The sequence below is a fragment of the Chiloscyllium plagiosum genome, unplaced genomic scaffold, assembly GCF_037043375.1.
Source record: "Chiloscyllium plagiosum isolate Xiang-an unplaced genomic scaffold, Cpla_swu_hap1 HiC_scaffold_37, whole genome shotgun sequence".
In the NCBI taxonomy this organism is placed as follows: domain Eukaryota; kingdom Metazoa; phylum Chordata; class Chondrichthyes; order Orectolobiformes; family Hemiscylliidae; genus Chiloscyllium; species Chiloscyllium plagiosum.
Window position 1 is genome coordinate 23,550,656 of NW_028270175.1, and position 24,777 is coordinate 23,575,432.

At 44.9% G+C, this 24,777-nt stretch overlaps 1 long non-coding RNA gene across 1 annotated transcript in view; it reads left to right on the plus strand.

Annotated features, from left to right (window-relative positions):
- Positions 1-21,770: 21,770 nt before the first annotated feature.
- LOC122540308 (uncharacterized) overlaps positions 21,771-24,777 on the plus strand; it is a 62,247-nt gene continuing 59,240 nt past the window's right edge. The window contains exons 1-2 of the long non-coding RNA XR_006309264.2: positions 21,771-21,974; positions 22,838-22,936. This is a non-coding gene — a long non-coding RNA (uncharacterized LOC122540308). The remainder of the gene's footprint in view (positions 21,975-22,837; positions 22,937-24,777) is intronic.

Consider the following 24,777-nt stretch of genomic DNA (forward strand, 5'->3'; position numbering starts at 1 on the left):
CCCACTCCTCACCAGGCCGCTGCCCCACTCCTCACCAGGCCGCTGTCCCACTCCTCACCAGGCTGCTGCCCCACTCCTCACCAGGCCACTGTCCCACTCCTCACCGGGCCGCTGACCCACTCCTCACCAGGCCACTGTCCCACTCCTCACCGGGCTGCTGCCCCACTCCTCACCGGGTGGCTGCCCCACTCCACACCAGGCTGCTGCCACATTCCTCACCGGGCCGCTGCCCCATTCCTCACCGGGCCGCTGCCCCACTCCTCACCGGGCCGCTGCCCCACTCCTCACCCGGCCACTGCCCCACTCCTCACCAGGCCGCTGCCCCACTCCTCACCAGGCTGCTGCCCCACTCCTCACCGGGCCGCTGCCCCATTCCTCACCGGGCCGCTGCCCCACTCCTCACCCGGCCACTGCCCCACTCCACACCAGGCCTCTGCTCCACTCCTCACCAGGCCACTGCCCCACTCCTCACTGGGCCGCTGCCCCACTCCTCACTGTGCTGCTGCCCCAATCCTCACCAGGCCACTGTCCCACTCCTCACCGGGTGGCTGCCCCACTTCTCACCAGGCCACTGCCCCACTCCTCACCAGGCCTCTGCTCCACTCCTCACCAGGCCACTGCCCCACTCCTCACCGGGCAGCTGCCCCACACCTCACCGGGTGGCTGCCCCACTCCTCACCAGACCACTGTCCCACTCCTCACCAGGTAGCTGCCCCACTCCTCACCAGGCCACTGTCCCACTCCTCACCGGGTGGCTGCCCCACTCCTCACCAGGCCTCTGCTCCACTCCTCACCAGGCCACTGCCCCACTCCTCACCGGGTGGCTGCCCCACTCCTCACCAGGCCTCTGCTCCACTCCTCACCAGGCCACTGCCCCACTCCTCACCGGGCAGCTGCCCCACTCCTCACTGGGCAGCTGCTCCACTCCTCTTCATCAGGCCACTGTTCCACTCCTCACCAGGCCATTGCCCCACTCCTCCTCACTAGGCCATTCTACCACTTCACACCACGACACAGCCCACTACTCACCAGGCCACTGCCATGCTCTGAACAGGGCCCCTTCCCCCACTCCTGCACTGGCCCCCTGCACCCACTCTGCTCTGGACTGCTAGTCGTTATAAGGGGATAAATTGGATTTTTGAAATTTAAATCATTTGACTTGACCCAAAAATATGGATAAAATGAAGGGATCAAAAGAAGAACTATCACTATAGATAGCCTCAGACTTCATGCTTTAACTGTATATTTTCTAACTGCAAGAAAGAAGAATTAACCAGTAGGTCATTAGAAAACCCGATTACTAGGATTTATTATCTACAGTTTTTCCAAGCTGCAGTGCAATGGGATTATTCTGAGTGAGAAAGGATAGGGGATGTCAGCTGACACACATTAGAGACTAGGCCCAGCTGTTGTGAGACCAGCACATGTCATTGCAGACAAGTAATCTCTTCTTGGGATTTGACAACTATTTTTAGTCTGTTTTATTTCCATTTCCTTTATTTTTATACTTCTAAAGAATTAGCAATGTTCCAATTATCTTTAAGTGATGGGCTTGAGACAGATATATTTTATTTGGTCATGTTTTTCAATCTTTAGCTTATGCCCATTGGTCTTGTAACAGTTACTTGGAATCTGTGTCTACCTCTAGAGTCTCTGTTCTTGAATTCTGGCCTTCATTTGGAAGTTCAGGATGACATGGTGAAGCCACCTTGTTGTTGGCTTGATACCCAAGCTGCTTCCCATACCCTTATGATTGATAGTTTGTGAGTGTGTTGTGCTTCCCCTATTCAACAGACTGCCTGGCCAGCGTTAATCTCATTCTGTTGATAAAGCCCTGAACCTCTTCAGTGTATTTTTTCCTAACTGCTGCAGTTGTCATGGAGCTAGCCCATTCATTATGCCAGTTCCACTGTACTAAGGCTGTTTTTGTGACTGGGTGTTATGGGGTACATCGGTGCAGGCATGTGAATTTGGTTCATTGTATGCAGGAAAGCAGTGTTGTGCATCCAATAACCCCTTAAGCCTGGTAAGACGCAACGAGTTAAGTCTTTGTTGTTGCTGAGGGTGAGGACATTGGGACACTACAGAGTCTGTCAACAATAGGGGCAATGAGGCAGGTGGCAAATAAAGTTTTAAAATGTTATGGCTTCCAAGTAAATAAAATAAGGAGAAAACAGAATGGGCAGAGGGAAAGATTCAAAATAACAAACTCAGAATATCCTCTGGGGTTGATTGTTGAGCCCCTGATTAACAGGAGACTCCTAAATGTTGCCAGCAGGAGACTCAATCATTCAGGGCTGGTTCTCATAGTCAAGTTGCAATTGGTAACTACTTGCAGTTTACCAGCTCCAGGCTAACTGGGAGGCTGACCTGAAAAGCAGCAAGGTATTTCTACAGGGGCGGGGGACAAGGTTGGTGCAGTCATTGCAAAGAGTTGATTAATAGAATGTGACACTTGCAGTTCCTGTCCAAATGGTCAACACACAAACCAGTACTGAAAAGTAAAAGAAAAATCTTGCTTTCAACAGGATATTCTGTCAAGAATACTGATATATTTCCATTGACCACAACAACAGCTTATATTTATATAACACCATGAAGATAGTAATACATCCCAAGGTGCTTCATAAGAGGACTATAGAATTAATTACAACACTGAACCATGTGTGGAAATAATGGGTCAGTTGGCTGAAAGATTGGTCAAAGAGATAGGCTTGAAGGAGGGACAAAAGGTGGGAAGTGAGATGGGGAGGCAGAGAGATGAAGGAAGGGATTTCCACAGCTTGGCGCCTGGGCCACTGATGGTGCAGTTCCGCCAAATGTAGTGCAACTAAAATTGAGAATGCACAGGAGACCACAATTAGTAAAACACAAAAACATTCAGAAGAGATTGCAGAGATTGGGAGGGGAGGGGCAATGGAGGAATTTGAAAATGCGATGAAAATTTTAAAATCAAGATGTTGCTTGACCAGGAGCCAAAGTACTCAATGAGCACAGGGTAGTAGGGGATGGGGACTTGGAGGGAGTTAAAAGATGAGCAGCAGAGTTTTCATTTCATGTTTCTAGAGGGTAGAATGTGTGGCACCAGCCTGAAGTGCATTGCAATGGTTAAGTCTAGATGTCAGGAAGGGACGAATGACTAAGTCATTCTTTCCACTCATCAGTCATAAGTTTCAGTGTCCTATATAACTCCCACCGGGTAGGAAATCATCCAATCACCATTTCTTGGCTTGACTCATTTTCCTTTTGAACTTTGTTCAACCTTATTGGTATCTTCTTCCTGGGCCTGGGCTCCACAATTAAGTTTATGAACAATATCCAAATTTGTTCTGACTCTGTCTTTATTTCTTAGGTTTTCATCAATTTTGATGTTTAGAATTCAACTTTCAAACACTCTTTAACCTTGTCAGGTTGTCAACGTTTTCCAAAAGTAAAACTTTTTCTCCCTTTTTTGGCTTGTGTCCAATTCATTTGGACAGATTTTGACTCTTTGTTGATTACTTTCAACACTTATATAGATTTCCATTCTAATCTCCCATCACTGTCTCAGGTACACAGCATTCATCCCTGGAAATCTATTTGCTCTGAACCTGTCTGGAGCCTCCATGTAAATTATATCACTCAGTAAGCTCAGTGGAGATCATCTCTTTAATGGCTAGTGTGCTGTCAGTGTCTTCTGCAGTGAATTCTTCTAGGAAGTGGTAATTTATTATTCACTATTTTTATTTGTCAGTTTCAACCCTGTTTGAACTCTCAAAGGATTGTAGTTCTTGTTTGAAACATGGCTTTCTGTTGTAATGTCGTAACAGTGTCTCTTTCTATTGCATTTAATTTCAAAATCGACTCTCATTTCTGGCTCACTCTTTACTTGTCTGAGGCCTTTTCTTAACTCTTTTCAAAGGCTTCTGTTGGATTCCCAGTATTTCTCTTCCACTTTCTCCCTACTTACTTATTCCACATTTCCAAACTTGCTTTGTTCCCACTTCAATATTGTGGTGGTATTCTTGCTGCCTATGAATGGATATTAACACTGGGCCATACATCTCTCAGCTCTGCCAGAGGACAGTGTGATTTCTGAAATATTGCCTCATGCTCTTTCAATCTTAATTCTAACCCCAGTTGAGTGTCACCACTCAACTCAACAATCTTTTTTCACTTTGCTGAATTCTGCTGAATGATGTCTCATACACCTCCCTGCTCTGGGTATATATAGATAACTTCCTAGCTCTCCTCTTATCCATCGGCTTGTCCCACTCTTCAACAAATGTCAAGTTTCTATACTAAGGGCTGAATTCTATAGGGGTATTGATGATATGGGCTTTGGTGAGTTGTGTAGCAGAATTGGGCGACAAGTCTGGTGAAGTCCATCTCAACGTGGAGATCATCTTTTACGCTTTCCACAAATGACATGGCAAGATTATCTGATGAGGAGACACTGGACCCAAAACATTAACTCTGCTTTCTCCCCACCAATGCTGCCAGACCTACTGAGTTTCACCAGCAATTTCTGTATTTTTTTGCAACCCCTAGCAACTACAGTTCTTTGTTTTATATTGTTATGGCAACGTTCTGTCTAGGCAGTGGTGAGACGCCAATGGTACTCATTATTACTTGTTAAAGTCTTGTTAACATCACGACTGACCTCATTAATATTTAGAAACTGGCCTTACCAAATTCACCAAACTCAATGTCAGCAAACCTTGACAAGGAAACCAGAGGGACATCTGGTGACTTCAGCTTATGCCACTTGCTCTGAACGACATCTCAGGGTACGATCTATGGGCACGGCCCACACATACCCACTGATGCTGACATCTGACAAGTGCCAGCCTCTAACCACCCCCTTGGCACACCTCCAATCCACTTTCAGGAAGCTTCTACACTTCAATGCTGTACCTTGGGCTACCCTGGTAACTCTCAGTAATGCTGCAGCAAGGATACTGTGTGCTCAGGAGCATTCACCCAGCTGCATCAGGCTATATCTCAAGGCTCTCCACTCACTGTCATAGAACTCTCTCACTCTGAGCCTAACTGGATGTTCACAGCCTTCCTGCCTCACAATGCTGACATGTCTTGCATTTTGCCCCTTCAGACAGTGATGCCAAGCTCACAATTCAATGTCTTGCCATATCGTTTGACACAAACACAAAGCCAGGAAGCTTGCAATAGTTGTCAGCACACCACAGTCAAGTCAAGGGGGATAGCCTTTGCTCTGGGGTTCCTGACACCATAAGTCAAGGGGATCCTCTGATACCAGTCGAGGCTGACACATTCGGGAGTCAGGATGCTTGCCACATAAGGGGTGAGGAGCTGAGTGTCGGGAGCCCAGCACCTGCTTTGACTGTCTCTGTCCTACTGGGGGCTGTTTTCCTTCTGGAATGAGGGAGAGGCAGATATGATGGGAATGAAAGTGGGTGGTCCACCTGTTAGATCTGGTGCAGTTGGAAAGAAGGGCCAGGTGAGTGTATGGGCAGTGCAGGGGTATTGGTGGCAGAGATTATGATGAGCGAGAGTGAGAGGGGAAGATGTTGCAGGCAATAGTGAGAGTGGTAAGAGCATGAGTTTTGGAGGTCGACCCAGGAACAGGCATGGAATGAATGTGAGGTCTCACAGAGAGGATAGTGGCACTTACATTGGCAAAGTGGAGAAGGACATTGACCACCTACCCACACTGCCAGGTATTCCTCCAGCGTGTTGTACCCAGATGGCAACCCCGGTCCAGGCTGGCATGCTCTGGTGTCATGGACTCCACTGCTGATCCTGGGAGAGGAGGAAATCGCGCATTGGCGCCGCCTCATCCAGCAGGACCCTCAGAACACTGCCCTCACAGCGTGTGCCAATTTCTCTCTGTCTGCCATGTCTGGGGCAAATGTTAGCAACCTTGCAGGGCAGCTCCAGAAGGGCAATGCTTGTCTGGGAGCACAATAGGCTTTTAAAAATGGCATGGGTACATGTGATGCCAGTCAATTGCGAGATATCTGTTGAGTAGTGAATTATGGTAAAATAGGGCGGACGTTGGACGTGAGAGACACTATAGGGCATTGTAGGATAAGCTGAAGAATCTCACTAGGCTTCACAGCAACAAAAACCTCCCAAAAACGTGACTCAACATGGACTCAGCCAAAAAAGGCCCAAGTGTATAAAATGAGGAAACACGTTGCAAATCTCGCAACAACTGAAAAAAACCCAGAAGACTGCTTAATGTTCTGAGTGATGACACTTTGTCAGAACTGATAGAGAAAGGTAATTTTGAGAGGCCTGTCTGAAATCCAACTAGGACAGAAATATTACAAAGTAGCAGCTGATGGATTTATTAGCCTTCAGGCAGATTTTATTTTCAGTTGGGAATTGCTGAAAGACATTTTACAAAACAAAACTCGGTCAGGTTATGAAAATGCATTCAAAAATAGAACAGCTCCAGAAAGGAAGGTGAGCTTAAAAATCATAGACTGCTCACAGCCCAGAACGAAGCCATTCAGTCCATCAGGCCAGTGCTAGAACACCTCACCTAGCCCCATTCTGTAGCCTGCTCTCAGTAATTCTGCAACATTTTTATCTTTGGATGATTATCCAATACTCCATTGAAGGTTTTGACTGAGTCAGTCAAGACAGAGTGTGTCCTTGCCACACTCTAAGGTAGTGCATTTTATCCGAACCACTTCCCGTGTAAAATAGTTTTCCCTCATGTCATTATAGCCTCTTTTACCAATTACCTTAAATCAGTGTCCTCCGATTTTCTCAATTATTCCTCACTTTCTCCAGATCTGTACTTAATTATGAATACCTCTATCAAATCTGCCCTTAGTCTTCTCTTATCCACAGAGAGTAGCCCCAGTGTTACTTATTTTATAATACTGATTTACCTCACAGCAATGCTAGAGGAGACACCAGGTCTAAGTCTAGAACAGATTTATTTATGGAGCTCTTAAATAGTTCTTCAACTTCAAGATCTCTCCACCCATGTTCACGTACTTAGCTTTTCCAACTGGAAACGTTCTAGTCAATGATTTCTACATCTCTCCGATGCCTTCACATCCTTCCAGTGTGGTGTCCAGAATTGGACTCAAAGTTTCAATTAAAGCCAAACCAGGGCTTTATACAGAATTCTCGCAACTTGGGATACAAATGGAGGAATCTGCAGTGAAACTGGGAAGGTCATAGGTTGCTAAATTTAATACAGTGGAAACCTGCTATAACCTGATCTTGGGGGGGATACTTATCTCATAAGTGGGCTGAAGATACCCCAAATTTGGCTAACTGTCAATTTTGGAGAGTTTCATGGAGGATTTCCTCTGTAAGTTCTAGGAACATTTCCTGTGTAGTGTTTCACTTTTCACCTCATTAACTGTACATCCTAACTCCAAAGTGTTTGTTGGCGATGGGACCTCATAGTCTTCATGTCCTAAGCACATGTTGAAGTCCCACCTGCACACTGTTTCAGACACTGCCAGCCTAGTCCAGTGTCCAAAGTCTGGAGGAGCACACAGAGTTGGTCAGTGACCTTCTGCACTCTGCATGGGTAAGTGCTGAATTCATCCCTCTGCCACTTCACACTCAATCTAACTCTGCTATGGTACCCAACTCCCATCAAAAATATTGCATGGTGCATCTTTACTCAAAGGATCTCACCAACCCGTTCCCCCAAAATATTAACCCTTCCTGCTGCCCAGGCTCACTCACTTAGGACTCCTCGTCACCTTTTCCAACTGAGGACACTTCAGCTCCCTGAATGACCACAGTCAGCCTTGACTGGACGAAGGACTATTCTACCAACTTGACAACTCCCTTGACCATTCATTCACTGACAAACCTGACAAGCTGTCTTGTTTTCTGTCTGCAGTAAAATATGCGGAAAGGCAACTCAGAGATACTGTGAGCAGCCAAGTAAGTGGAAAGTGAGTGAGCACTGAGGCAGCAAGTGAAGAGCACTATCATTAGTCCTGTTCCAAAGCTAGATGTGGATGTCAATCCCTGCATCAAAAGTTGCCGGCATCACAATGCAAGTTGTTAGTGACCTCCAAAGTAATGAAGTTCTGAGCTGTATTCTAAGTTGGTTTAAGATGAGCTGTGAGAAAGTGAGGACTGCAGATGCTGGAGACCAGAGTTGAAAAGTGTGGTGCTGGAAAAACACAGGAGGCCAGGCAGCATCCGAGGAGCAGGAGAATCGACGTTTCGGGCATAAGATGTGCTGTGATGATGTAGTGAGGCTGGTGCTTTGCTGATGCCATGGATAGAGGGTGAGCATAGAGCGTTCCCTGTGAATACTGGTCAAGTTGGAGGCCCGAACAGGATGTCAGTGAGCTTCAGCTGCCTTAGTACCCACTCAGACGTTCAAATCAGGAACTGGTGCTATCTAGTAACTTGGAAAACAACAGCCTTCATATAAATGGAACAAGGTTAGGTAATAAAGAAGATGCAGATGGACCTCTTGCTACTTGCCAGCGAAATTGTCATCCAGCCGTTGAAACCTTTAGCGGAAAATCAGAGTTGTTTTTCACAAGATTGAGAATCTTATTTTTTCGTCCTCGCTACATTTTCCCAAATGTCTTGCCATTGCCCACATCATTCAGACGTTGGGAAAATTCCACCCTATGTTACTTCATCACTGGTGCCCAGCACTCAGACTTATTCACACCAGTGCCAAGGCCAATACCATGTGTACTCTATGCAGTTTCCAATCTTTGCACTCCAAAATAAATGAATAACACAGCTGCTGCTTAAAATCAACCAAATAATTAAATGGTTGCTTTTACAAAGTGGGTAGCTATTTTGGTATTGTTGGGGGGTGTCTGTGGTCACATTTACAGGAAAAAGGTTTTGGGGCTCAAAGTGGGGTCCAGTTATATTGAGTATTGCATGATATCTGTATAATAACTATATAAAAGCCTCAATAAACCATAGCTGCAGAATGTGAATTTTCAGAGGAAAGCATTTCTGACACTTATTACCTCTTCACTTCCAATGTACGGGACTTGTCATACTTAAATTTCTGTAACTATTGAATCCAAATCTAGATTCTTAACCTGCAGTCTGGTTTGCAAACTGTATTATCAGCATAAATTTTAAACTGTAAAAGCGCTGGCTTTGCATAATGGAAGAAGAAAGCAAAATAAACAGTCTAATAAACTAGGTAGTACAGAACTCAATCAGTGCTGAAAAGAGAGATGTGTTACTGAAGTTTTTAGTCTTGCACTTATCAGGACAAACTTAAGAATGCCAAATTTCATATGATCACAACAATTTAGACCACAGGAAAAAAGGGTGTTGAATTTTCATTATGTTAATATCTACACAGCCAACCAAGTTAATATGGTTAATGGAGCTCATAAAATGCCTCATTTACATTTATTCCAAACAACATGCATTCTCACACGGAGACCCATGCTCTGCAGCCAAAAGGGATATGTCAAAGACTTCAGTTATTTTTGAACTGCTCAGGAGCTTGTGGAGCTCACTCTTCTTGTTGCTACCCCCATGGCTATGTCTCAGTGATGCAATGCCAACTTGCCAAAAAAAATCAGCAGCCCTTTGCTCCTGTAATAAAAATGGTTGGGATTGATAGAAATTTGGCATTTTTGCATTTGTCCTGATCAGTGAAAGATGAAAAGCATTGACAAGACGTCTCCCTTTGTGGTAAAGCCAAATAATCAGTGTTAGTTTGTTTTGCTAAATTGATGAATGAAGGGAACCTGTTGATTAAATACTTATTAAATAATGTTGATTAAACTTTTTGCCTGACTTTATCAAATCACATTTATGTCTGGCTAACCTTTGCTTTCCTTTGGAAAGGAATTGTAGGTACAATGCCATCTGTACCTAATGTTTCCTTGCTGTATATTTTAAATGGTCTTTGTGTTTTGTGAGCAATTCATGATGTTAACTCACAGGTCAGTGACCCGTCAGCGCAATTATTTCCAGACACTGGCTGCATTAATTCTGACATTTTGTTAAGGCATGAGAAAACCAGCTTGTGTCCTGCAGTTAGTTCAGTTAGATTATTTTACTTGCTTAATTATAATCATCACAAGACATTTCATTTCAGCATGTACAAAGATCAAAGAATACAAAAATCCAATAATTCTCCAGAACAAAAATTGGTATTTACAGAAGGGGAGTTGGAAATTATGGATGAGGGGGTGGTGTTGGTGAAGGGGATGTGTTAACTATGAAGACATAATGCATTTTCCTAGGTTTCTACGTCTACATTCAGTGGTATAAATAACAATTGTAGCTCATTGTTGACTTAACTACTGAGGGTCTTTTTACAGATTACTGTACTGTCCTATCCTTTCTGATGCAGGAATCTTATTGTATTTAATAACATACTGTAGGAGCTAAACCAATGGAAATGTGAAGCTAGTGGAAGCTCCAGTAAGGGGTCTGTTTCTTGACTGGTGATGTTTCAGTAAAGGTTATAAGTATGTTTCCAGCAGCAGCAGTGTTTTGCCTTTGTTTGGTTATGGATATTTAGTTTGCCCTTTGCACTTGTTTCTGGACAAACGGTTAGCACATTTAGGCTGACTAAAAATAGTGCTTTGTTAATTGGATGATGTGTTCTCAATCCTTGTAAAAACAGACAGTTCCCCATCTTCAAAGAGCAATGACATACCGGCTAAAAGTTGGACAATGTAGCTCCTGTTTTTCAGGGGTAAGTTCCTAGAGTGGATTAAACAGTTCCCAGCAGTCCATCAATCACACTCATCTCCTGCAGTTCACAAGTGGAGGGAAAGAGATAATATCTGTAAGATTGTAGCTGACATAGATGGGGCATTTTTTGATTTTGGGCACTAAAGAAACAATCTGCGCAGAAGCTCTGATCATCTCTGTGTCTGAAAGTAAGTTTGTAGCTGTTTGTTTAAGAGGTTGGGAAGGTTGCAATGGGAAGATCAAAATGAATCATCTCTGATCTCCGTCACAAAAATTATACCTTTGTCACTTGCTCCGTCCCTCATTCCTCTTATTGGTAATGTCTCAGGCTGAAGGAGACTGTTCACCACCTTGCTGTCACATTAAACCCTGAGATCAGCTTCCAACTATATAGCCACAAAGGCCCCCTGGTGCTACCGCCATTGCATTGCCTGACTCCAACTCTGTCTCTGCTTGAGAAACCGTGTCTCATGCCTTTGTGAGCTATAGACTTGACCATTCCTGCACAGTCCAGGTTAGCCTCCCACAATTTACTTTCCATAGACTTGATGTTGTTCCAAGCCTCCATTGCTAATGTCTTAACTTGCATCCATTCACCCAGCAACCATCCACCTGCTGACCTACACTGGCTCCCAATTAAGCAACTTCTCAGTTTTCAATTCTTGTTTTTATTTTCAAATCCCTCACTGGCCTCCCCTCCCACCCTTTCCTTTTAGCTGTGATCTCCTCCAGCCCCACACCCCTTCAGGGATGTTGTGCTCCTCCAATACTCACCTCTTGAGCATTCCTGACTTTAATCACTTTGTTATTCAGCTGCCTGAGCCTGATTGTGAATTTATGTTCATAAAGCTCTCTCTCTCTCTTTCCTACTTCAAGACAGTCCTTAAAACCTAAAGTTTTTGACCAATCTTCTGGCCATTTACTGTAAGAACACCTTATGCAGCGCATTACAGCGCAGTACAGGCCCTTCAGCCCTCGATGTTGCATTGCCCTATGAAACCAGTCTGAAGCCTAGTTAACCATCACTAGTCCATTCTCATCTATATATCTATCCAATGACCATTTAAATGCCTGTAAGGTTGGTGAGTCTACTACTGTTGCAGGCAGGGTGTTCCACGCCCCTACTACTCTCAGAGTAAAGAAACTACCTCTGACATCTGTCCTATATCTATCACCCCTCAATTTGAAGCTATGCCCCTTCATGCTAGTCATCATCATCCTAGGAAAAAGACTCTCACCTCCCAACCTATCTAACCCTCTAATTATCTTATATGTCTCAACCTTCTCTCTAACGAAAAGAGCCTCAAGTCTCTCAACATTTCATTGTAAGACCTTCCCTCTATACCAGGCAACATTCTAGTAAATCTCCTCTGAACCCTTTCCAAAGCTTCCACATCCTTCCTATAATGCAGTGACCAGAACTATACGCAATATTCCAACTGTGGTGACACCAGAGTTTTGTACAGCTGCAGCTTGATCTCATGATTCCCAAACTCAATCCGTCTACTAATAAAAGCTAGCACACCATTTGTCTTCTTAACAGCCCTATCAACTTAGGTGGCAACTTTGAGGGATCTATGTACATGGACAGATCTCTCTGCTCATCTACACTAACAAAAATCTTACCATTAGCCCAGTACTCTGCATTCCTGTTACTCCTTCCAAAGTGAATCACCTTACACTTTTCTGTATTAAACTCCATTTGCCACCTCTCAGTCCAGCTCTGTAGCTTATCCATGTGCCTCTGTAACCTACAACATCCTTTGGCACTATCCACAACTGTAGTGACCTTAGTATCATCCGCAAATTTACTAACCCATCCTTCTATGCCCTCATCCAGGTTGTTTATAAAAATGACAAATAGTAGTGTACCCAAAACAAATCTTTGCGGTACATCATTAGTAACTGAACTCCAGGATGAACATTTCCCATCAACCATCACCCTCTGTCTTCTTTCAGCTAGCCAATTTCTGATCCAAACTGCTAAATCACCCTCAAACCCGTGCCTCCATATTTTTTGCAGTGGCCTACCATGGGGAACTTTATCAAATGCCTTACTGAAATCCATATAAATCACATCAACCGCTTTACCCTCATTCAGCTGTTTGGTTACCTTCTCAAAGAACTCAATAAGGTTTGTAAGGCATGACCTACTCTTCACAAAACAGTAGTGACTATCCCTAATCAACTTATTCCTTTCGAGGTGATTATAAATCCTATCTCTTATAACCTTTTCCAACACTTTACCCACAACTGAAGTAAGACTCACTGGTCTATAATTTCCAGTGTTATCTCTAGTCCCCTTCTTGAACTAGGGAACAACATTTGCTATCCTCCAGTCTTCTGGCACTATTCCTGTAGACAATGACAACATAAAGATCAAATCCAAAGGCTCAGCAATCTCCTCCCAGCTTCCCAGAGGATCCTAGGATAAATCCCATCCGGCCCAGGGGATTTATCTATTTTCACACTTTTCAGAATTGCTAACACCTCCTCCCCATGAACCTCAATGCTATCTAGTCTAGAAACCTTTTTCTCAGTATTCTCCTTGACAACGTTGTCTTTTTCCAGTTTGAATACTGATGAAAAGTATTCATTTAGCACGTCCCCTATCTCCTCTAACTCCACGCACAACTTCCCACTACTGTCCATGATTGGTCCTAGGCTTACTCTAGTCATTCTTTTATCCCTTATATACCTAAAGAAAGCTTTAGGGTTTTCCCTGATCCTATCTGCTAACAACTTCTCTTGTCCTCTCCTCGCTCATCTTAGCTCTCTCTTTAGGTCTTTCCTGGCTACCTTGTAACTCTCAATCGCCCTAACTGAACTTCACATCTCATCCTAACATAAACCTTCTTCTTCCTCTTGACAAGATATTCAACTTCCTTAGTAAACCACGGCTCCTGCACTCGACAACTTCCTCCCTGCCTGACAGGTACGTACTTATCAAGGATATGCAATAGCTGTTCCTTGAATAAGTTCCACATTTCTATTGTGTCCTTCCCCTTCAGTTTCCTTCACCATCCAATGCATCCTAAATCTTGTTTTATCACATCATATTTGCCTTTCCCTCAGCGATAGCTCTTGCTATCTGGTGTATAACTATCCCTTTCCATTGCTAAAGTAAACATAATAAATTGAAATGCAAAACTTGCGCCCACACCTCCCCCCTCACTTCCCTCCAAGGCCCCAAGGGATACTTCCATATCCACCACAAATTCACCTGCACCTCCACACACATCATCTATTGCATCCGCTGCACCTGATGTGGCCTCCTCTATATTGGGGAGACAGGCCGCCTACTTGCGGAACGTTTCAGAGAACACCTCTGGGACACCCGGACCAACCAACCCAACCACCCCGTAGCCCAACAGTTTAACTCCCCCTCCCACTCCACCAAGGACATGCAGGTCCTTGGACTCCTCCATCGCCAGACCATGGCAACATGACGGTTGGAGGAAGAGCGCCTCATCTTCTGCCTGGGAATCCTCCAACCACAAGGGATGAACTCGGATTTCTCCAGTTTCCTCATTTCCCCCCCCCCCCCACCTTGTCTCAGTCAAATCCCTCGAACTCAGCACCGCCTTCCTAACCTGCAATCTACTTCCTGACCTCTCCGCCCCCACGCCACTCCGGCCAATCACCCTCACCTTGACCTCCCTCCACCTATCGCAATTCCAACGCCCCTCCCCCAAGTCCCTCCTCCCTACCTTTTATCTTAGCCTGCTGGACACACTTTCCTCATTCCTGAAGAAGGGCTTATGCCCAAAACATCGATTCTCCTGTTCCTTGGATGCTGCCTGACCTGCTGCGCTTTTCCAGCAACACATTTTCATAACTAAATTGTGGTAACTATCACCAAAGTCGTTCACCTACCTCCAAATCTAACACCTGGCCGGGTCCATTACCCTGTACCAAATCTAATGTGGCCTCGCCCCTTGTTGGCCTGTTTACATACTGTGTTAGGTAACCATCCTGCACACATTGGACAAGAACTAACCCATCTAAACTACTTGAATTATAAAAATCCCAGTCAATATTTGGAAAGTTGAAGCTCCCCATAACAATTATGCTGTCACTCTCACTCCTATTGAGAATCATCTTTGCTGTCCTTTCCTCTAAACCTCTAGAACTATTCAGAGGCCTATAAAAAACTCCCAAAAGGGTGACCTCTCCTTTCCTGTTTCTAATGTCAGCCCATACTACCTCAGTTGATGAGTCCTCAAATGTCCTTTCTGCAACTGTAATACTGTCCTTGACGAATAATGCCACACACCCCCTTTTATTATCTTCTCTGTTCTTAGAGTCATAGAGATGTACAGCATGGAAACAGACCCTTCAGTCCAACCTGTCCACGCCGACCAGATATCCCAACCCAATCTAGTCCCACCTGCCAGCACCCGGCCCATACCCCTCCAAACCCCTTCCTATTCAGAGACCGATCCAAATGCCTCTTAAATGTTGCAATTGAACCAGCCTCCACCACATCCTCTGGCAGCTCATTCCATACCTGTACCACCCTCTGTGTGAAAAAGTTGCCCCATAGGTCTCTTTTATATCTTTCCCCTCTCACCCTAAACCTATGCCCTCTACTTCCTCTACTTCTGGACTCCCCCACCCCAGGGAAAAGACTTTGTCTATTTATCCTATCCATGCCGCTCATAATTTTGTAAATCTCTATAAGGTCAACCCTCAGCCTCCGACGCTCCAGGGAAAACAGCCCCAGCCTGTTCAACCTCTCCCCATAGCTCAAATCCTCCAACCCTGGCAACATCCTTGTAAATCTTTTCTGAACCCTTTCAAGTTTCACAACGTCTTTCTGATAGGAAGGAGACTAGAATTGCACGCAATATTCCAACAGTGGCCAATGTCCTGCACAGCCGCAACATGACCTCCCAACTCCTGTACTCAATACTCTGAACAATAAAGGAAAGCATACCAAACACTTTCTTCACTATCCTATCTACCTGCGACTCCACTTTCAAGGAGCTATGAACCTGCACTCCAAGGTCTCTTTGTTCAGCAACATTCCCTAGGACCTTACCATTAAGTGTGTAAGTCCTGCTAAGATTTGCTTTCCCAAAATGCAGCACCTCGCATTTATCTGAATTAAACTCCATCTGCCACTTCTCAGCCCATTGGCCCATCTGGTCCAGATCCTGTTGTAATCTGAGGTAACCCCCTTCGCTCTACACTACACCTCCAATTTTGGTGTCATCTGCAAACTTACCAACTGTACCTCTTATGCTCACATCCAAATCATTTATGTAAATGACAAAAAGTAGAGGGCCCAGCACCGATTCTTGTGGCACTCCACTGGTCACATGCCTCCAGTCTGAAAAACAACCCTGCACCACCACCCTCTGTCTTCTACCTTTGAGTCAGTTCTGTATCCAAATGGCTAGTTCTCCCTGTATTCCATGAGATCTAACCTTGCTCACCAGTCTCCCATGGGGAACCTTGTCGAACGCCTTACTGAAGTCCATATAGATCATATCTACTGCTCTGCCCTCATCAATTTTCTTTGTTACTTCTTCAAAAAACTCAATCAAGTTTGTGAGACATGGTTTCCCATGCACAAAGTCATGTTGACTATCCCGAATCAGTCCTTGCCTTTCCATATACATGTACATCCTGTCCCTCAGGATTCCCTCCAGCAACTTGCCCACCACTGAGGTCAGGCTCACCCGTCTATAATTCCCTGGCTTGTCTTTACCGCTCTTCTTAAACAGTGGCACCACGTTTGCCAACCTCCAGTCTTCCGGCACCTCACCTGTGACTATCGATGATACAAATATCTCAGCAAGAGGCCCAGCAATCACTTTTCTAGCTTCCCACAGAGTTCTCGGGTACTCCTGATCAGGTCCTGGGGATTTATCCACCTTTAACCATTTCAAGACATCCAGCACTTCCTCCTCTGTAATCTGGACATTTTGCAAGATGTCACCATCTATTTCCCTACAGTCTATATCTTCCATTTCCTTTTCCACAGTAAATACTGATGCAAAATATTCATTTAGTATCTCCCCCAATTTCCACATCCAAATCTTGATTCTAATTTTGTTGCATTAACAGTTCTTCCAAGTGTTTTGGGATGCTTTATGATGTGAATGGTTCCACATAGATTAATACTGCTGAGGAGTCACCCTCTTTGATAGGCAATTCACTGACAAACCTTTTATAATTAGTTAGCGGAAGCTGACTGCAAGAATGAATGCTGTTTTAACTGTCCTGGGAATACTGGAGGACATAATCCGGGAAATTTTCAACAGCTGTAAGTAGCCCTTGAAATGTTGGAATGAAACCAAGAACTATGGATGCTGTGGATACATTCTCCCCGTGTCTGCGTGGGTTTCCGCCAGGTGCTCCGGTTTCCTCCCACAGTCCAAAGATGTGCAGCTCAGGTGAATTGACCATGGTAAATTGCCCATAGTGCTAGGTGCATTAGTCAGAAGGGAATGGGTCTGGGTGGTTTACACTTCGGAGGGTCGGTGTGGACTGGTTGGGCTGAAGGGCCTGTTTCTGCACTGTAGGTAATCTAATCTAATCTGAAACAAAAAAAAACAGAAACTGTCACAGAAGCTCAGCAGGCCTGGCAGCAACCATTGGAAGAAATGCTTCAAGTCTAGAGATGGTTCACTGGGCTCAAAACATTTACTATGTTTTTCTCTCTCTACAGATGTTGCCAGACCTGTTGAGTTTCTCTGTTTTCTGGCATACAGAGGGGCTTGTTCTCCTCAGCTGTCTGCCCTGGGAGGTTAGAGGAGAAAGGGCAGAGTCTCAGAGACCTGTGATGCCAATTTTCCACCTGCTTTGGCTCCCGTGTGAATTGGTGCAGTATTTTCTTAGATGCGGGTGTGGAGTGCAACAAGATAAAAGTATCCAGGAACAGGCTGAACCATGCAAGATAGAGTGGGATATTGCCATTAATATAAGCTATATTAGGAGGCTACTATTCGAGATACTGTCTGTGGATAATATTATTGGCTATTACCATTGCTGAGCGCAGATACATCCCTAGCTTCTGGCTCAAGGACTTGCCAATGGATTGATAGGGGAATGGAATGATGAAGGAATAGAGATGTGAATGAGATGGTGGGGCTGTGTGGATGGAAACTGCCAAAGATACCAGACTGAAATTCCTCTGTCAGCCACTTGTGGAAAATAGAGTCAAGCTCCATCATGTGGCCCACATTGCCCACCATTTCACCCATCAACTCCCAACCAAAAGGAAAACCAAAAGCAAAAAGAAAAGGAAAAGAGGCTCGGAAGAGTCAGAACCCAAACAGAAGGAAGGAGACAGAAGCACAAGGGGTGGCACGGTGTTCAGTGATTAGCACTGCTACCTCACAGCGCCAAGGACCCAGGTTCGACTCCAGCCTCGAGTGACTGTCTGTGTGGAGTTTGCACATTCTCCCTTTGTCTACATGTGTTTCCTCCCATAGTCCAACAATGTGCAGCTTTGGTGGATTGGCCATTCTAAATTGCCCCATAATGTCTAGGGATATGCAGGCTAGGTAGATTAGCCATGGGAAGAGTTACATGGTGGGGGTTGGGTCTGGGTGGGATGCTCTTCAGAGGATCAGTGTGGACTTGATGGGCTAAATGGCCTACTTCCACACTGTAGGAATTCTATAAAGCACAGAAAGAGCAGAGCATTTTGAAAAACAGTTGGAATTGTGATCCCCCAGTTTATACAATGTTTTGGATGAGTCAAATTAATGAATACATAACTTTATAAAATGTGTTTATCACATTGGTGTTGGCAAAATTTTTAAAAAGCTTGTAGCCATTTACAAATGTTTAGTGCATTTTACCTAATTCATTTCCCAATATTGGAGGAGACATATAAACAATAATCTATCTGTGACACAAAAGGAGCTAAAGCATGTCTGAAAGGAGGGCAAGAGCAAACATGAAATACTAATGTAAGCAGAAGGGATTAAGGGTTAGTGCTCATTTTATAGTGAGAGTCAGAATCAGGTCAGCTTACAAAAAGACAGTAAGGTTGATCATCTTCTGTTTAATGTCTTCAAAGCACAGAGCTGATGTTGAACCAATCACTTATGTTGCCCTCATGTTGCATAAGTAATAATGACTTTAAAATCTCTCAATACTGAGGACAAGCAAGCTATCACTAAATCAGCTCCTCTATGTGTCAGGGAGTATAGTGGAATACACTCCACTTGCTTGGATGTGTGCAGCTGCTACAACACTCAAGAATCTCAACACCATACAAAGCTTAATAAATCAATATGTCTTACAAATATAACTTTTAAAAATATTGTGTAGTATCAACTGTTTGAAACACTCACTAGACTGATGTATGTGACCACAGTGTGTACTATCAACAGCATGCACCCGCTATAGCTTCATTGTTTGTCCTCCCCATAAACTTTAAGTAGGGCTGCACACGATGCTAATCGCGTGTGTGCGCGCGCATACATCTACGTGTCGGGGGGGGGGTGTTCTTAGTGAGGGGGGAGAGTGTGAGGGAGGTAGTATGAGTGGGTAGTGTAAGGGAGCAGGGGTGTATGTGAGGGGGAGAGTATGAGGATGTGTGTGTGAGAGAGGGTTACTGTGAAAGTGAGAGGGAGAGTGTGAGAAGGCTGTGTGTTAGGGGGTTACTGTGGAAGTGAGGGGGAGAGAATGAGAGGGGTGTGGTGTGTGAGGGGGCTAGTGTGAGGGGAGAGAGTACGAGCGAGATGTGTGTGAGGGGGTTAGTGTGGAAGTGAAGAGGGCAGAAGTGAAGGGGTGTGTGTGAGGGGGAGAGAATATGGAGTGTGTGTGATGGGGTTAGTGTGGAGGTGAGGGGGAGAGCATGGGTGGGTATGTGTGTGAGGGTGTTAGTGTGGAAGTGAGACAGTGCAAGGGAGGTGTATGTGAGGGGGTTAGTGTGGACGTGAGGAGACAGTACGAGGGAGGTGTGTGTGAGGGGGTTAGTGTGGAAGTGAGGGGGAGAGTATGAGAGAGGTGCGTGTGAGGGGGAGAGTATGAGGGAGGTGCGTGTGATGGGGTTAGTGTGGAAGTGAGGGGGAGAGCTTGAGGGGCATGTGTGTGAGGGGGTTAGCGTGAGGGGGAGAGTATGAGGTAAGCATATGTGAGGGGGTTAGTGTGTAAGTGAAGTGGGGGAGAGCATGAGGGGGGTGTGTGAGAGGTTTAGTGTGGGGGGAGAGTATGAGGGAGTGTGTATGTGAGGAGGTTAGTGTGAAAGTGAGGTGGGAGAGTATGGGGGATGTGTGTGATAGGATAAATGTGAGGGGGAAGAGTATGAGGTGTGTGTGAGGAGCGTGAATGTGAGGGGGGGAGTATGAGGGGGTTAATGTGGAAGTGAGGAGGCAGTGTGAGGGGGGTTGTGAGAGGGCTAGAGTGGAAGTAAGGGGGGAGAGCATGAGGGGTTTAGTGTGAGGGGGGATGTGAGGAGGTTAGTGTGGAAGGGAGGGGGGAGAGTATGAGGTCTGTGTGAGAGAGAGTTAGTGTGGAAGTAAGTGGGAGAGCATGAGGGAGGTGTGTGTGAAGGGGTTAGTGTGGAAGTGAGGGGGTAATGTTGAAGTGAGGGATGCAGTTGTTGCGGGAGGGGCTCCATCCCCACCCCAAGTGGCAGACCAATCAGAACAAAGTTCCGAGAGCAACAGAATTAGATTAGATTAGATTACAGTGTGGAAACAGGCCCTTCGGCCCAACAAGTCCACACCGACCCGCCGAAGCGAAACCCACCCATACCCCTACATTTACCCCTTACCTAACACTACGGGCAATTTAGTATGGCCAATTCACCTGACCCTGCACATCTTTGGACTGTGGGAGGAAACCAGAGCACCCGGAGGAAACCCACGCAGACATGGGGAGAACGTGCAAACTCCACACAGTCAGTCGCCTGAGGCGGGAATTGAACCCGGGTCTCTGGCGCTGTGAGGTAGCAGTGCTAACCACTGTGCCACCGTGCCGCCCACGGTAAATCTCTGAGGACATTACCTTCCAATCACTGTGCATTTCTTATCTGCCTTTACTACTGACTGGTTCAATTGGGAGCAGGAGAGAGCCACTCTGTGATTGGAGAAGCAGCTGGGATTATAAATGGCTGCAGTTATTGGGATGGCAATTGGCCAAGTCGTAATCCGCAAGTTCAAAAAGCCTCAAGCAATAGGAACAGGAGTAGGCTGTTTGGCCTCTTGAGCCTGCTCTGTCATTCAATAGGATCATGGTTGATCCAACACTCCTCAGTCCACTGTCCTGCCTTGCCCCCATGACCCTCAATTCTGCAGCTGATCTGAATCTATCTCAGCCTTAAATATAAATAAAGACTCTGTCTCCACGGCCCCCTGTGGCAGGGAGTTCTAAAGACTAACAACCCTCCGAAAGAAGAAATTCCTCATCTCAGCCTGATCATACAGATGCTGCCTGAACTCTTACATATTTCCAGCAATTTCTGTTTTTCAAGCGCTGTTACAATTGATTCATTGGTAACTTTGTTTAAACTATATTTGATCTCAAGTAAATGGTGCACATCAAAATATTGTCATAATTGTGAATTTGATTACAAAATGACAAGACATAACTACATTGTCTGCAAAATTGTTCCATTCAAGTTATTTTAAGCGTTGGTTTGTACAGATATTTCAAAATCTTGCTTTGCCTTCACAGATTTAATTCTAATTATTGAGTTTGAGGTGAAGTTTAACGATTTTGTGAAGCATTGTTTTTCTGATTCTTTTGGCATTCATTTTAGGACAGCAACAAGATTCTGAGTAGCTGCAATATTGGAATAAAATCAATTGATTCTTCTCGCTAGCTCACACATCAGGTTATTAATTTCTTTTGTTACATGTACTGATAAACACAGAGCAGAACATGGCCCTTAGTATTGTCTGAATTGTCCTAGAAACTCTGAACTGTGGTACAGAACAGTTGAGCCGCATGTAATGTAAATGTTTCTGTTTTCCTGGAGCAGCTGCAGAACTTTTGTGACAATACTTGACTGGAATTCCACTTCCCCTTGTTTTTAGCTTGTCTCCATGGTGATGCATTCGTTTTGCCTCATGGTAAACTACTCTCTGGAAATATTTTCTACCATTAGAACCAACCGCAAACCTTCACCATTTCTGGCTAACCTGGACATTCAGTGCCCCCTTAGAACCCAACTTTCCATCCCAGCATTAACAACGCGAACAAACTGTGTCTGCATTTTTCTTTGAATTGGTGGGGCAAAGGGGTCTTCAGTAAAGACATTGTAGCAGTTGACACCGACCAGCAAGAGAAAGCTGTTCCTTCCGTAGTTAACTGGGAAGGCATTCAGCAGGGCAAAAGGAATTGGGAGAGTCACCTTGGTGAGTACTGTCTTGATAAAAATAACTGATGAAGACATTGATATGCACCAACTGAGTTCCAGGTTGAGGAGAAATACAAATTGATTAGTCTGATCTGTCCTTCAATGTTTATTTACCTGGTATTGGGAAGACAATTAGCCAGCGATTCCATTTAAAGAAAATAAAGGACAACAATCTTTGTTCAATCAATATCTTTGCATGCTCCTTTTTTCTGATTTTGATATTGGTCATGAACCTTTCCTTCAAGATGAACCCAAACAAAACTGTGCATTATCCCCAGTCGTAAAGGAAGAAACAGTTGCTTTGAATCATGTTCATTTAAACAGGAAACAGGAAGTAGAGCCACATGGATGATATACATCATAAGATTGGGGTAATTTATTTTGGTTTGTTTAACATCTTGCAGATTCTTTAAACAAAAGAAAAGAGAGAAAATTGATTGAACCAATGTTAATCTCACCTTTAATGTAACAAAACATTCAAAAGATATTTTCAAAGGGCGGGGAAGAAAGTGAAGTCATTCAGATCGCAGCCAAGATGTGGGAGGAGAGTTAGGGGAACAGGCTAAAGGCACAGTGAAGTGCAGAAGATAGGCTTTCCAGAGACGTTTAAGGTGGAAGTGTGTGACACAATTGAGAAAGCACAGGTCTGATGAGGAAGTCTCCGTGACATGTTGTGGAGTTCAAGAATGAAGTCTCCGTGACACATAAATAATAATTCAACCTATTTCTGTCTGCTTAGGCAAAGAGTGGGGCTGTCAGGCAGAGTATCTGGTGTATCACTGTTCCATAACAGCACCATCATTGCTGCTAAGAAATGTATATTTACCTGCATTATCCTTTCATTGCCCTCTCTCTAAACAGGTTGCACATTGACTGAATTAAATTGCTAACAGTTCTACTGAAGCAGGTGCATGAAGGTCGAGAGGGGCAGAGTTTAAAGCCCCTGCTATCCCACCTAAGGTGAGCTTGGAGGCAGGGGAGAACTTAAGGGGCAGGAGGGTGGGTGCCATCTGGGGACTGTCCACTTCTGTCCTGATTCTCTGGGGTGAGAAAGGTCCTCAATGGCCTTCTGCCTTGATTTGATTTGATTTAGTTATTGTCATTTGTATTTTGTGAGAAAACACACAGTGAAAAGTGTTGTACAGTGTCGTGACTCTCCGCTTTAAAACACAGAAAACTAAACCAGAACATAGAATATAAAAGCAGAAGAATAAAGAAATATGATCCACTTTACAGTGCTTCTTGTTATGTGCTCTAACATGGGTCTGGTGGCCAGGCATGAGGCCCCTGCACTGCGTCACCTTTGGCACCATTTTGCCTCCACCGATGCCCTCACCAGACCTCGCCAATGCAGACGCCACCGATGCCCCTGGGGACCGCATTGGCTCAAACTTGACTCCGCTGCCATGAGTTCGCTTCAGGCTCACTCTGTCGATGCATTCGCTGACCATCCCCAATGCCATCACCACATTTTGAGCCCTTCAACAAGAGGTAAGTAAAATAAGAATAAGAAGAAAGAAATGAAGAGCGGACGAGCCCCATGCTCAGAGGCCCTCCTCCACCGCCATCACTGCTGAGTAACCAGGGCTGCCTCATGTTTACCCCTTGAACAAGATCAACACAACAGATTATCAGCATCAAAAAATTGTTGCTGGAAAAGCACAGCCAGTCAGGCAGGATCCGAGGAGCAGGGAGTCGCTGTTTCGAGCATAAAGGATGAAGAGCTTATGCCCAAAACGTCGATTCTCCTGCTCCTCGGATGCTGCCTGACCAGCTGTGCTTTTCCAGCACCACACCTTTTGACTCTGATCTCTAGCATCTGCTGTGCTCACTTTCTCCACAATAGATTATCAGGCCATGATCACGTTACTGTTTGTTGAGCCTTGCACATTAACTGATTATTGTTCCTACACAAAACAGTGACTATACCCCAAAAAGGAACTGCATTTGACTATGAAGTGCATTGGGACATCCTGAAATGATCCTTGAGTCAATATTACCTTTGGAGATAGTGATGGTGCACAGTCTTGCAGCTTTGCTTGAGATTTCGAGTTGTTGTCACTGCTTAGGTATTTTCCTACTCAACCCCCTCAGAGATGTTATTGCACAGCTCTGGAGTAAGCTTCACCAGCCTAGAGATAAGGACATTACCACTGGCACCACAGGACACTCTTGCCAGTACGTGCTATTTTTCTAAACAACCTGTTCAGAGATGTTATTACCCTCCTCTGGAGCAGGTGGAACTAGAACCAGAGGCTTCTGGTTCAAACTGATGATGAGCTTTTGAGGATGTGACCAAGAAGATAGTTGAGGGCAGAGCAGTAGATGTTGTTTACATGGAAGAGAAAGTGAGGATTGCAGATGCTGGAAATCAGAGTTAAAACGTGTGGTGCTGGAAAAGCACAGCCGGTCGGGCAGCATCCGAGGGGTAGGAGAGTCGACATTGTGAGCATAAGCTCTTCAACGTCGACTCTCCTACTCCTCGGATGCTGCCTGGTTGTCTACATGGATTTTAGCAAGGCCTTGGACAGAGTTCAGCTTGGTAGATTGGTTAGTAAAGTTAGATCACATGGGATCCAGAGAGAGCTTGCCACTTGGATAGAAAGGTTGGCTTGAAGGTAGGGGACAGAATGTGGTAGTGGAGGGTTGTTTTTTGGACAGGAGGCCTGTAACCAATGGTTTTCTGCGAGATTCGGTGCTCTGTCCTGTTGTTTGTTATTTATATAAATGATATAGCTGAGAATATAGGAAGCATGGTGAGTAGGTTTGCAGATGACACCAAAATTGGTGATATTGTGGAC